This window comes from Parasteatoda tepidariorum, chromosome 10 (genome assembly GCF_043381705.1).
Source record: "Parasteatoda tepidariorum isolate YZ-2023 chromosome 10, CAS_Ptep_4.0, whole genome shotgun sequence".
Taxonomy (NCBI): Eukaryota; Metazoa; Arthropoda; class Arachnida; order Araneae; family Theridiidae; genus Parasteatoda; species Parasteatoda tepidariorum.
In genome coordinates this window covers 15,889,670-15,901,847 of record NC_092213.1, presented here as the reverse complement: position 1 = coordinate 15,901,847, position 12,178 = coordinate 15,889,670, and the positions used below count along the sequence as shown (strand labels likewise).

Genomic DNA, 12,178 nt, shown 5'->3' with positions numbered 1-12,178 from the left:
GATAGAATGCAATCTGATGAGAGAAATGCCGCGAGTGGGCTGTAATTTGAATTTTCACCGATAATATCTGTGTCGAATATCTTATTGAAGTTTGCATCAGTGCAGTCCTTGGCTTTGTTATAGAATTTCGTATTAAGAGTGGCCATATAGTTAGCAATATCTTCTATTTTCATGTCTTTTTTCAACAATTTATTACTTATTGCCCTTGGGGCCCCAAGCATGATCCTTAGAAGTTTGCCCTCAAAATTTGAGAGTTTCTTTTTTAAGTTTTCAGTCATGGTCGTAAGGGCTGGGCATGCGTATGTTAATATGGGCCTTATAATTTGTAGGTAAATTGTTCTTTTATTGTTCAAGCTTAGTGTAGAGTTTTTGTTCAGTATTGCATAGAGAGCAAAAAATGCTCCTCTGCCTCTTTTTATTATGTCGTCGATATGCTTACTCCAACTAAGGTTTTGTGATATTATAATACCTAAGTATTTAACTTGTGTTGTTGGGGTGATAATGACATTGAATAGCCTTAAGTTGGAGATTTTGTGGGCTTTAATTTTGGAGTTTATGATCATGAATTGACTCTTGTCGGGATGTAATTTGGTTCTCCATTTGGCACACCAGTTTTCAACTGTGTGTAGTTTATCTTGAAGTAAATCAACTGCCCTATTTGTATTTAGTGATTTAGTAACGATTGCCGTATCGTCTGCATAAAGGGCCACTAGTTCATTATTTCTGTTGTCCTTATTAATGGGAAAATCGGCAGTATACAGAATATATAAGATGGGGCCTAAAATTGACCCCTGGGGTACGCCTGCTCTGATTAACTTGTGCTCTGAGTAGTTGTTATTAATCTTGATTCTGAAATATCTATTGTTAAGATATGAGTTCAGGAGAAGCAGTAGATTACGTTCGAGTTTCATCTCATTTAGTTTTACAATGAGACCCTTATGCCATACCCGATCGAACGCCTTGGCGACGTCGAGTAGGATAAGGGCCATTGTTTCTCTTTTAAATTTTCCGTTACTTATAAATTCCATAAGAGTAATAACTTGTTTAGTGGTAGAGAGATTGGCCCTGAAGCCATATTGTTCATCAGGCAAATTGGTTAGGTAACTGTTAAGTCTGATCTTAATAACGTTCTCAAAAACTTTGGAAATGGTTGAAAGTAAGCTGATAGGTCTGTGGTTATTGGGGTTTGAGGCATCTTTCCCTGGTTTGGGGAAGAGAATTATGTCTGATTTCTTCCAATTATTTGGGAAGTAGCAATTTTTGATACATGTATTGAAGATATTTGTTAAGATTGGAATGATGCTAGGGGGTGAGTTTTTCAACATCTCATTGGTGATATTGTCAGGCCCTGGGGCCTTTCGGTTTTTTAACTTTTTAATAATATTAATGATCTCGTTATCATTCGTAAAATGGGGATTATTATTATCAGGGTAGTTTGTTATAATATTATTATAAGAGTTCTCCACATAATTATCATTCATTGGGCAAGAGGGTTCGTCATTTAAATTAAATTGTTCTTACATTGTGTTGGCAAAGACCTCTGCCTTGTCTGAGTCAGTGTAGACTAAGTTGTTTGTATCTTTCAGGGGAAGGTTAGTTTGAGGGGTTTTCTTTAGAGCTCTAGCCATTCTCCATATAGAATTATCGTCCTTGTTAAGTGATGAGACTTTATCATTCCATAAAGAATTTCTGTAATTTTTGCACTCTTCAGAGATGGTTCTTTTTAATTTATTTGCTTCAGTTTTGTAGCTTGGGTTGGCTGTTCTTTTAAAGTATTTCATACTGTCATCTGCTTAAATACTGGACTTCAGCCTTTTCACTCCCTGACTTGGCCGCCGGTTGATGCTCCTCCGCCGGTATTCATCCGCGCAGGAACTATTTCGGTTCGTCCTCCTACCTTCGATCTTCGTTCCAATCCTCGATCCCTCTACCCCAGTTTTCCATGCAATCTGAGCTGACGCAACCAACAGCCTCTACTAGTGTTAATTGTAAAAAGTGTTACTTTTCATTCATATAATATTTATAGAGTGGTTAATAGTGGTTATATATATATATTTTTACCTGTTAGCTCTAAATGTCCCGTAAACAATAGGCACACAGGGCAAAGCCCGAGGACCCCATTTTCTCAGGGGGTCCTAGAGAATCGTACTGTTTTGAAAAATTGCATTAAAAAGAATTTAAGACTAAAAACAGTACCTTGTATATTTTTAATATTTTTTTTATAGATGCATTTTTTTTTTCTACAAATGGTGATTGCTTATCAAACACCTTGGAGTAGTTTATCACCAAGAAAACTTAAAAAGTCAACCGAAAACTATTTTTCTTATTTTATTATATGAGGATTACAACTGGTTAGAGTATCAATTTTTTTTTAAGTTTTCATAGTATAAAAGTACTTTATTTGAGCTTTTGTGGTAACCAAAATAAGTTAAAATTATTGCATTACAGAGTCCCTGGCAAATTATTAGACGCACTGTAAGATTCTATGCAAAATCTTAATTACTCAGGTGATACTACACAGTTTTATTGTATTTACGCTACTGAAACCGGTTTGTACTTATTTACGATTGTGTATCAATTGGTTAAATTAGGCTGACAAATTCGACGAAATGTTATAAAATTAGACGTCCAAATGGGTTTTTATTAAAGAGATTTCTCATATACCTCTTATTTGTATTTATTTTTAATTTCATTACAATGTTAACTAATTGATACGCTAACGTAAACAAGTGCAAACCGGTTTCAGCTACGTAAAAACAATAAAGCTTTATAGTCTCACTTGATAATTATAATTTTACATCGAATCTTATAGAGCTTCTAATAATTTGGCCAAGGACTGTATCTTAAAAATGATTTATTTTTTGTGTGTCAAGTTTTTTAGTTTGTTTTTAAACATTACTAATATAATTTTTTAATGCCATTCATTTTAAGTCCCGTTGTCGAATTAGACAGCATTCTTATGTCATATTAGCACTTTAATCTTACTGTCTGATTTTAGTGCATTTTTTTCTTATAACATTAGGTGCAAGAAATGGTTAGAGGCAAGCAAAATTGTATCGTTACAGAATGTTGATACTGACAGACTGACTACATAAGAGATGTAGATTGTGCTCAAGGCATTCTAAAATTGAAGATTATGTATAAAAAAAAAATGCAGACTTGTTCCTAGTGCAGTTCCAATTAACCAATATTGCATCTTTTTAATTTTATGTTATTTTATTTCATAAACTTGCTCAAATATTTATTTATTGTATAAAATGTATGCAATTTTATTTGTGTGATTTTTATTTTATTGCAAAGTGTATTCTTAAAATATATAGCCAAAAAGAAATTTTTTTAGATAAGTTTAATAAAAATAAAACAAATTCAGCAACAAGTGTCTTGTTTATTTTTTTAAAACTCTAAGTATGTATAATTAAAATGTTTTATATATATAGCACATTTCTTATATATATACACCTATGGAAAAATTAACAAATCGAAAAAGTTTTTTATTTTCAAGTGGAAATCAATTTTACACAAATTTTTAAAGTTTTAATGAATTTTCATTTTTTAATAAAAATTACTTTTGTTAAATATAAACTACTTTAAAATAAATTATAATCCTGCTAAATTTGAGAACTGAAAAAAATTTAAAAGCAAAATCGAATCCGATTATAGTTAACGGAGGAAATATGAGTGCATAGGGTTAAAGTCAATTGATCTGAGCCCGTTCTTCAATCACTCTTGATGGTAGCTTTCCTGCAGTACACCTTCAGCACCCAAGTTGGGGGAAAGATCGTTACGATTTAGCATTGATAGAATAGGAAGTTTCCCTTCTTTACGCGAAGCGTATAAGTTCTTTGGTACAGGTTCCCCAAAATGCATACCTCTTGAAGCATCCATTCGCCAGGTGGATGCATTTTTATGAAGGAGACTTTCGCCAACTTCTGAGTGCCTGTTACCTCTTAAGTGTCTTTTCTGGATGTGCAATATTCCTCTAGTGTTAGACGTTGAAACTTGAATAGAAATTCCACGATCTTGTTTGGGTTCATTCAAACAATGACCCTTAAGCTGGCAACCGTACTCGTTACAGACACCTTCAATTTTCAACCAAACCTTAATTTTCAATGTTGGAAATTTTAGCATGTTTGAAACTAAACGCACATGGCAGCTTGGCTATTTCATTGATTTTATGGGCAATTATGTCTGTCCAACCTGGTTGTAATTCCCTATAATTTCGAATTCTAGTTTTTTCTCTTCTCAATACATTCGTCGGGGCAATTTTTTTCCATTCTTCTTCTTCCAAATCTATTTGAAAATTCATAGGAGGTAATGCATTCTGTCTTATTGGCTCAGTAACTGAGAAGTCAGAATCTTCCGAAGTCGAAATCGAAACATCGCTAATTTCCTTTACTTCTTCGATTCCACACTTTCGTTTCAGATCTTTCAAAATATCATAACGATTGAGTCTAACGTATACGTTCAGTGTCTTATGTTTAGTAATTCACTTGCTTTATTCCACACTGCATCAGTTCTTGACATTAAATTTCCAATGGAATCTTTAAAAATATTTACTTCTGATAAAACTTTAACAATATTTTATTTTTTTAATTTTAAACACTACTATATACCATTGTTCTTTTTTAAAGCTTACTAGATTCACGTATTATTTGATCAGCATTCATTTATTTATGCCCCATTTCAATTATTATGTCCTGATTATATATTTATATCTCAAATTTCGTGCTTTCTCTTATGGAGTAAATGTTTTTGTTCACTTACGTCAAATTTTTGAGTGTAACGTCAAATTTTTACGTGTACATATAAAATCATGTGATATTTTCGTTTTAAAATCGCTGCTTATGACCGAAAAAAAATAGTTTGAGAATTTATCACTTAAGAAATGGTATAAGTACATATTTTAACTAACAAGGCCTAATTTCTTCTTATTGTTTTAAAAAAGACTTTTTAAAACAATAGAAAATAATTCTTCAATAGATTTGTTAGCATAGACGTTATTTGATCAGGCGCTTTGCTACTTTTGTTTTTGTAAATTAGTGTATTTGTTTTGAAATTTTTAAATTAAGCCTGAAGCAAAATTCTTATATTTTGTTGTAGTTGCCATTAAAGATGTTTTTTTTTTAAAAATTGAAAATTATCTACTTCTTTTACTTCACATCGCGTAGCAGAAACGAATTTTTTTTTTACGATTGATGTTTTAGTTACATTTTACACGTATTTTTTTCGAAAATTAGTGGCTAAATTTTTAAAGCGCATTATTATAGATTAGCATCACAAAATCATTTGCAGTAGCAACTGTGAATAATTTGTGCAAGTGAATGAAGGGCGAAAATAACAGTAAAAAAAGACAGTGAATTATTGCATCAGCGAAATATTGAAACTATTCATTAACATGCTTTTAATAAAAAATCAAACTACGATGCATAGTGTTCCACATATTTGTGTTACTTATAGTTCATAGAAAACTCTAACAGTCTTAATAGACAAAGTTCGTTCATTTAATAAATTGTGACCACCATTTTATGCTATTTTGTAAATAAAATATATTTGTATGAGAATAGTGTCCTACCAGACCTCTCTAAACGTTAAAATAGTATTGTAATAAAAATAAATTCCTGCTAGACGTTTCCACAGTTTCCCTACACCTATCGTACATTTTAGCCTAATGTAGTAGTTAGTTCTTATTTTCTCATTATATGTTAATAGAAAAACAGTAGTTTAAATGTTAATATTGAAATATGTAATAAGCATTTCCATTCATAATATAATATCTTCCATTGTTAAAGATGATTAATAAGTATAAAATTGCAACTAAAGTAAAAATTAAGAAGTGGCACTTCCATAACAAGAACCCCTTTCTACTTAAAAGTTTAGTATTTTGACTTGCAACTACAAATGTAAATGTGATACAGTTTTTTTCCTCTTGAAAAAATTTGTAGAGAATTTTTGATTATCAAATAACAGAAATATTCTACCTGGATACTCAATCCCCGATAAAACAACCTTGTCCACGAAACGACACTGTCAGCGAAAAGACTCTGTTGAAGAAATGACCTTATCGACGAATCAAACCTGTTCACCAAATTACCCTTCCGACGAAATAAAAATGTCGACGAAACAACCCAGTTGACGAAACAACCCAGTTGACGAAACGACCCTGTCAATGAAATGACCTTGACGATGAAACGATCTTGTTGACGAAATGAGCCCTGTCTGCGTTACAATTTAAACTAAGAAATGGCAATTCAAATTTGGCAATTACTATCAAATTTGGCAATTTGTAATGTCTTAATAAATTTGTAAAATGCATAGATGAAAAAATAGTCTAATTATTTTTTTTGTAACTGCATATATGCAACTTTATAAATATTTATTTTCAACCAAGGATGCCAAAAAAGGAAACTTATTTCCAGCCATTACCAACTCAGGTAATTAAGCTGTTCACTTTGTTTATTGTATCATCCATAGTGGTACTAAAGAATTAATTACACAGATTACATATTTAATATTAAAAAATTATATAAAAAAAGAAGCCTTTGAATAAAATACATTTGGTACCATGAAAAACTTCAATTAGATAACATATAAAATGAAATGTCTTACTTTCATTCTCATATCAAATTTATTGCTTGTGTGGGAAAGTACTATTAATACTTTATTTAGCATGTATAATACTTCATCATACTTCTTATGACGGAAAGAAAATATATTGTTTAAAAAAATAAAGGAAAACCTATTCAAATTTTTAATAATTTTAATTTTTGTTGCGTTGAGGGTTGAATGGCAAAAGTTTTAAAGTAATAATGAGTTTAGCTTTTGGCAGAATGGGTAGTTTTTATAGGAAATGTATTAATTATTTGTAATTTTTCTCGAAACAAGTCAGTAAATATTGCCGACTAGACTGCCCTGGCAGGTTTATTTGTGTAATTTTATTTTTTTAAAACACTGCATTGTAAGAACTGATGTAATATCTCTTTAAATCCGATGTTGAGAAACTCAGAAAATTGTATGACGGATTTTTTTTAAAAGTAACCCTAAATCGAGCTTTCATATACATTTTTAGGGTGTAAACAAATCTTAATACTTATAATAGAAAAAGTTTCTCCATCCTTATAAGCATTCGCACCATACGGGAATTCTTTTCGCTGCTGAAAACGCCAATGTAGGCTATCTTTGGATGTCGTGGGGAAATTCTTTACGATTGTAGTATAAGTTGGCGTAAATTTGCTGTTGTCTAACACGCTAGTATTCATCTACAGAAAAAAAATTCCGCCATTAAAATATGTAAGTAAGTTTTTGTAAGTAATATATAAGTAAGTTCTTCGTTGTGTACTACGGCTATTTAATTAAATAATAATTTAATTCAGATTTTCATTTTTTAATCTTTCTAAATTGCTTCAAGTAATTTTATAATAAATCATTTCTATCCGCTAGTTCGTATTCGATTTTTCAAATTAAGAATTAGTGTATATACTTCCAAAATAAGACATTCCTTATATAATATCGTAAAAATAACTTTACTTACTCTTATGTGTATAGAATTTTCCCAGCGTCTTTTAAATCTGTTGAGTTGACGTATTACAGCATATTACCATAAGCTACCTTGTCTGCAGAAGGTTACAATCAGGTTTGACTGTTTGATGTCTTCATGAATTTGTATAATGAATTTTTATGAAATAAAATATTAAAATTATTTTCTTCTATCTGATCTATATGCAATTTTATCAATAATTAGTTTTGACTAAGGAAGCAAAAAATGAGATTTGTTTCCTGTCGTTACCAACGCAGAAATATAATTTTATCATACAAACATTAGATCATGATTTCTAAGATGGAAGAATAAATACATAAGTGCATTGTATTATCTGAAACTTTTATCTTAATTGAATATTTACTTTATTCATTGTATCGTTCATAGACAGGTTGAGTAGCGTTTTCAAAAAGTTCTTAAAGGTACTTATTTTCAATTTTCGTTTTTTAAAAGTCCTTAAAGGTGTTTTTTTCATTAGATGTTTTTAAGAAGTGCTTAATTTTCCCTCTTTCAAATAGATTTTCCCTTCTATGTTGATTTTCCTTTCGAATTATGCAAAAAGACGCAGTTCACACTATTCTATTCAACGTTTTCACAATTAATTCAACTCCAACCTATTTCGGCGTATTGTCACATGACGGTTAAAACGAGATAAAACAGTCAATTGTCAAAAACTTTCAAACTCTGCTTCTCTTGCTGACATACTTCTTAGATTTCTTAAGATTCGTGTGCTTTGTAGCAAGATTTATTCACCTGGAGCTAGTGGGTGATATGACTTTAGAGGCATTCATTGCTGCTCTAAAGCGATTCATCAGTAGACGAGGGTAGTGTACTGATCTATATAGTGACTGTGGTTCTAATTTTGTAGGTGCATCTAAAATACTGAAAGAGGACTGCAACTGGACTACATATAAAATATCCCCTCATCTAACCAATGACATAAGTTGGCATTTCAACACTCCGCCAAAGCCTCACATGGGTGCCATCTGGGAAGCAGGTGTCAAATCCATGAAATACCATTTACACCGCATTCTGGGACATACCATACTTTCTTATGAAGAGTTTTACACGCTTCTAGTGCGAATTGAAGCGTGCTTGAACTCAAGAACCATTACACCAATTTCAAGTGAGTCCAACGATTTAGCTCCTTTAACTCCTGGGCATTTTCTAACAGAACAATCCTTAACATCAGTGCCAGTGAGGGATTATACACCTCTTCCTGACAACAGTCTATCTAGATGGAATTTATTAAAATAATCTAACAATATAAATCTAACAATAACTTGTTAGGAGAAAGCTTTTCGTATTTGTTATTTATTGATTTTTAACGCATGCGCTCTGAAACTCTTGATAACTAGAACATTTTGCCTGCTTTCAGTTGGATTAGCGATTTCTTATCGCATGCTTACTTTAGCTTTTATGCGAGTTTCAGGGTGCATAGTTTCTTTTCCCGGCTATTTTGGAAGTTCCAGCATGTGCTAGGTCTTTTTTCATTTTATAGATTTTAATAAATAGTTTATTTTGGCAATTTAGTTTTATTTCATTATTCGATGACTCATATTAGTTTAATTCATGTTAGTATTTCCCACAACCTGGAATCATCATTAGAACATCTGAATTGCGCACTGCAGCGTATTAAAGTAGCAGAACTTTCGAATAAACCTTCAAAATGCCGTTTTGCTCAAGATCATGTTCTTTATCTAAGACGTATTGTCGGACAAGGTTATAGAAAACCGTCTGATATACGAGCAGTTGCCGAATTCTCTGTACCTAAGATCAAAACTGAGATTAGAGCATTTTTGGGTCTAGCAGGTTATTACAGTCGATATAAACCAATAGATAATGTGGAAGGTTACTGGTGTTCAACAGGGATGAGAACCAGAGAAAATCGCTTAATTGTGACAAGTTTTAACCATCAAGAGTTGAGCTAGAGCAATATCATTGTTTTAAAAGACACTGATTGCCATTAATTTTATTTTGATGGAATGAACTACTAAAATTTTTTCCATCTAATCTAACAACGTTAAGCCACCGACAAAGAAAGTTTTTTTTTATTAAAAGGAAATAAATTAGAATTGTTTAGCTATATTAATTTTGTAGGTACATATTTTTTAGTTTTGTGCATGACTTCGTAGTGTTTTTCAGCACTAGTTTATTGATGGTATATACACTTTTTTCCCCGTACAGTGAGTCAGCTTATTGTAAATAAAATTCCATACAAAATATATTTTATTTAAACTACACTATACTCTTAATATCACAAAGTTGAAATGATGCTCAAGGAATTTCGCTATAGCGAGTTTTAGAGAAAAGAAATTCAGAGCTAAATATGTTACAAAATACATTTTAAAATAGAATTTTAATAAGTAAAGTCAAAAAAGAAGAATGATAATCGACTGTACAGCAGTTATAAATTTATTTTTAAAAGTTAGACAAAAAGACATATGCCTTAAGTAGAAAAGAATTTTAGAACAATGAACTAAAATTCTGATTTAAAAACTAATGGTTTTTTATTTCGAAATATATTCAGCATAAAAAAGATATGAGAAAAAAAAATTTTGACATAGGAATTAATATTAACATTAGTTGGATATGCAGTGACATAAAACGGTTTTTGAGACATAAACGTTTGAAATATCGATAGTACACTGCGTTTATTAATTAATAACTTTTTTTTATTTAAGATAACCGATGCTGATGAATGTTTTGAGAACAAAGATTGTCGTACAGGTGAATGCTGCCGTATTTTATTCGGATTTGCCCTAGGCAATTCAATCAAGACTTGCAAAGAACTTGCAAGAGAAGATAAATACGATTCTCTCTCAAATAGTTCTTGCTCAAAAACGAAATTTTCAGTATCAGTTCTGGTGAAATGCGCATGCGTCAGTGAAGAAATATCAAACTTAAGTAAAGGAAAATTGGAGATTTTGCTAAAAATTGAAAGTTAAAAATACTATTTTAACTTTGACAGCAAAATCAAAACAAACATCTATAATGGATGAAGACGATTTCGTTAAAATTGTGGCATACGTTTCAGGATACTTTGTTATCAGTGTAATAGATTACAAATTTTGATGAATTAAGAGTTTAAAGAATATAAATTATTATTTAGATTCTTTTCAGAAGATTTAAAAAAATTGTTTCTAACATCAGTCTAAATAGCAGAGAGATATTGTGGATAACCATACATACGTTTAAATTGAAATTTCAGTGTAATCATTTTTTTTTATCTTACTTTTTTTAAAACCACGCTTATATTTTCATAACAGCAATTTTATAATGAAAATATTTATATTTTTAGGTCTCAGCCGAATTTATAACTCTCAGAAGTTAAAATAAAAAATTGATTCTAACAGCAATAATTCAAAAGCTGCAAGTATTAATGGTCACTTCTGTACCAGAGTAAGGTTTCTTGTTTTAAAGAGATGGTCTATGTCCATTATAAAAGTTGGCTTTGGTTTTGTGGCTTAATTAATTCCATTACGTTACTGTTTTTAACTTACGGGTTTATGAAAAATCTTTTCTCTTACGTAAGTTTGATATTTAATTAAACGTATACATTAGTTTTTAGATAATTGAGTTTCTTTTTCTCTATAAATACTTATTTTAGATGGTCTTGTTTTTTTAATGAAACTGTGTCATCGTATATATATCAAAGCATGACTTATACCCAACACTACCTGGGATCATGAGACATCTAAAAATATATCTAAGTAGCCATTCTGGCCACCCCCATCATTCTAGGTATAGCGTTTAATACGTACGTTTTTATAAGACTATCACTACAATGATTCAGTAAGCTCTTAAATTGGATAAAGTCATGAAAATAAGAAATATTCAACACGTTTTCAGTTTGGGAAAAAGAAGGCAAAAAAAATCCAGGGGGCCTTTTTGTCTCATACAGAAAACGAATTAGTAAAATGGAAAAAAAAAAAAGGCGCGAGTGTGTAAGGAGCTGACGCTGATCAAAATTTTTATTAAAAAAGTTTTTTTTACTTCTTTTTTTATAGGGTGAAAAATATATGGATGCATAAAGACTTTCAATTGGTTTTTTTAAAGATAATTAAAGAATGTAACTGGATGGAAAATGATTTTCTTAAAATATTTTTTCTGCACAATTGCTCCTTTTTTTGTAAAATACTTCTTATTTATGGGTGACATTTGTCAAAGATTACAATTATTCTAGCGATATATATTGCTCTTGCCGTGAGGATTTAAAATGTGACCCTGTTCCAACGTAAGTTCATATTTTTAATATGTTTTTTTCTTTGAAATGTATATATATATATATATGTGTATGTATATACTAGGAGGCTCCGCCCCTGCTCGCAAGCGCTCGCCAACCCCCGAGAATTGCTACGCAATCCTATGTGGTTCACGCCGTGAACCATGGCTCGCTGCTCTCGCTCGCCAATGAACACAATGTTCTAGCACAAAGACATAATATATTATCATCAAAGACATAGTATTTTATCATCAAAGACATAGTATTGTACTTATGTAGAAGAATTCTACCAATGTTCTTATTGGCTTTTAAAAAAGTATGTTAGCTATTTAGATTGTACATGGTGAAAAAATCAAAACATTAGCTAAATAAGAAACATATTAGCAAAATAAATTATCAAATATTGCTTCACTAATATT

General features: G+C 31.0%; 2 long non-coding RNA genes across 2 annotated transcripts in view; both read left to right on the top strand.

The window, feature by feature from the left end:
• LOC107443434 (uncharacterized) overlaps nt 1-3,376 on the top strand; it is an 8,419-nt gene extending 5,043 nt beyond the window's left edge. Inside the window, exon 4 of the long non-coding RNA XR_011637921.1 lies at nt 3,023-3,376. This is a non-coding gene — a long non-coding RNA (uncharacterized lncRNA). The remainder of the gene's footprint in view (nt 1-3,022) is intronic.
• Nucleotides 3,377-6,267: 2,891 nt separating this feature from the next.
• LOC122272617 (uncharacterized) lies at nt 6,268-9,062 on the top strand. The gene is made up of 2 exons (XR_011637922.1): nt 6,268-7,287; nt 8,403-9,062. It is a non-coding gene; the product is annotated as an uncharacterized lncRNA (long non-coding RNA).
• Nucleotides 9,063-12,178: the final 3,116 nt, after the last annotated feature.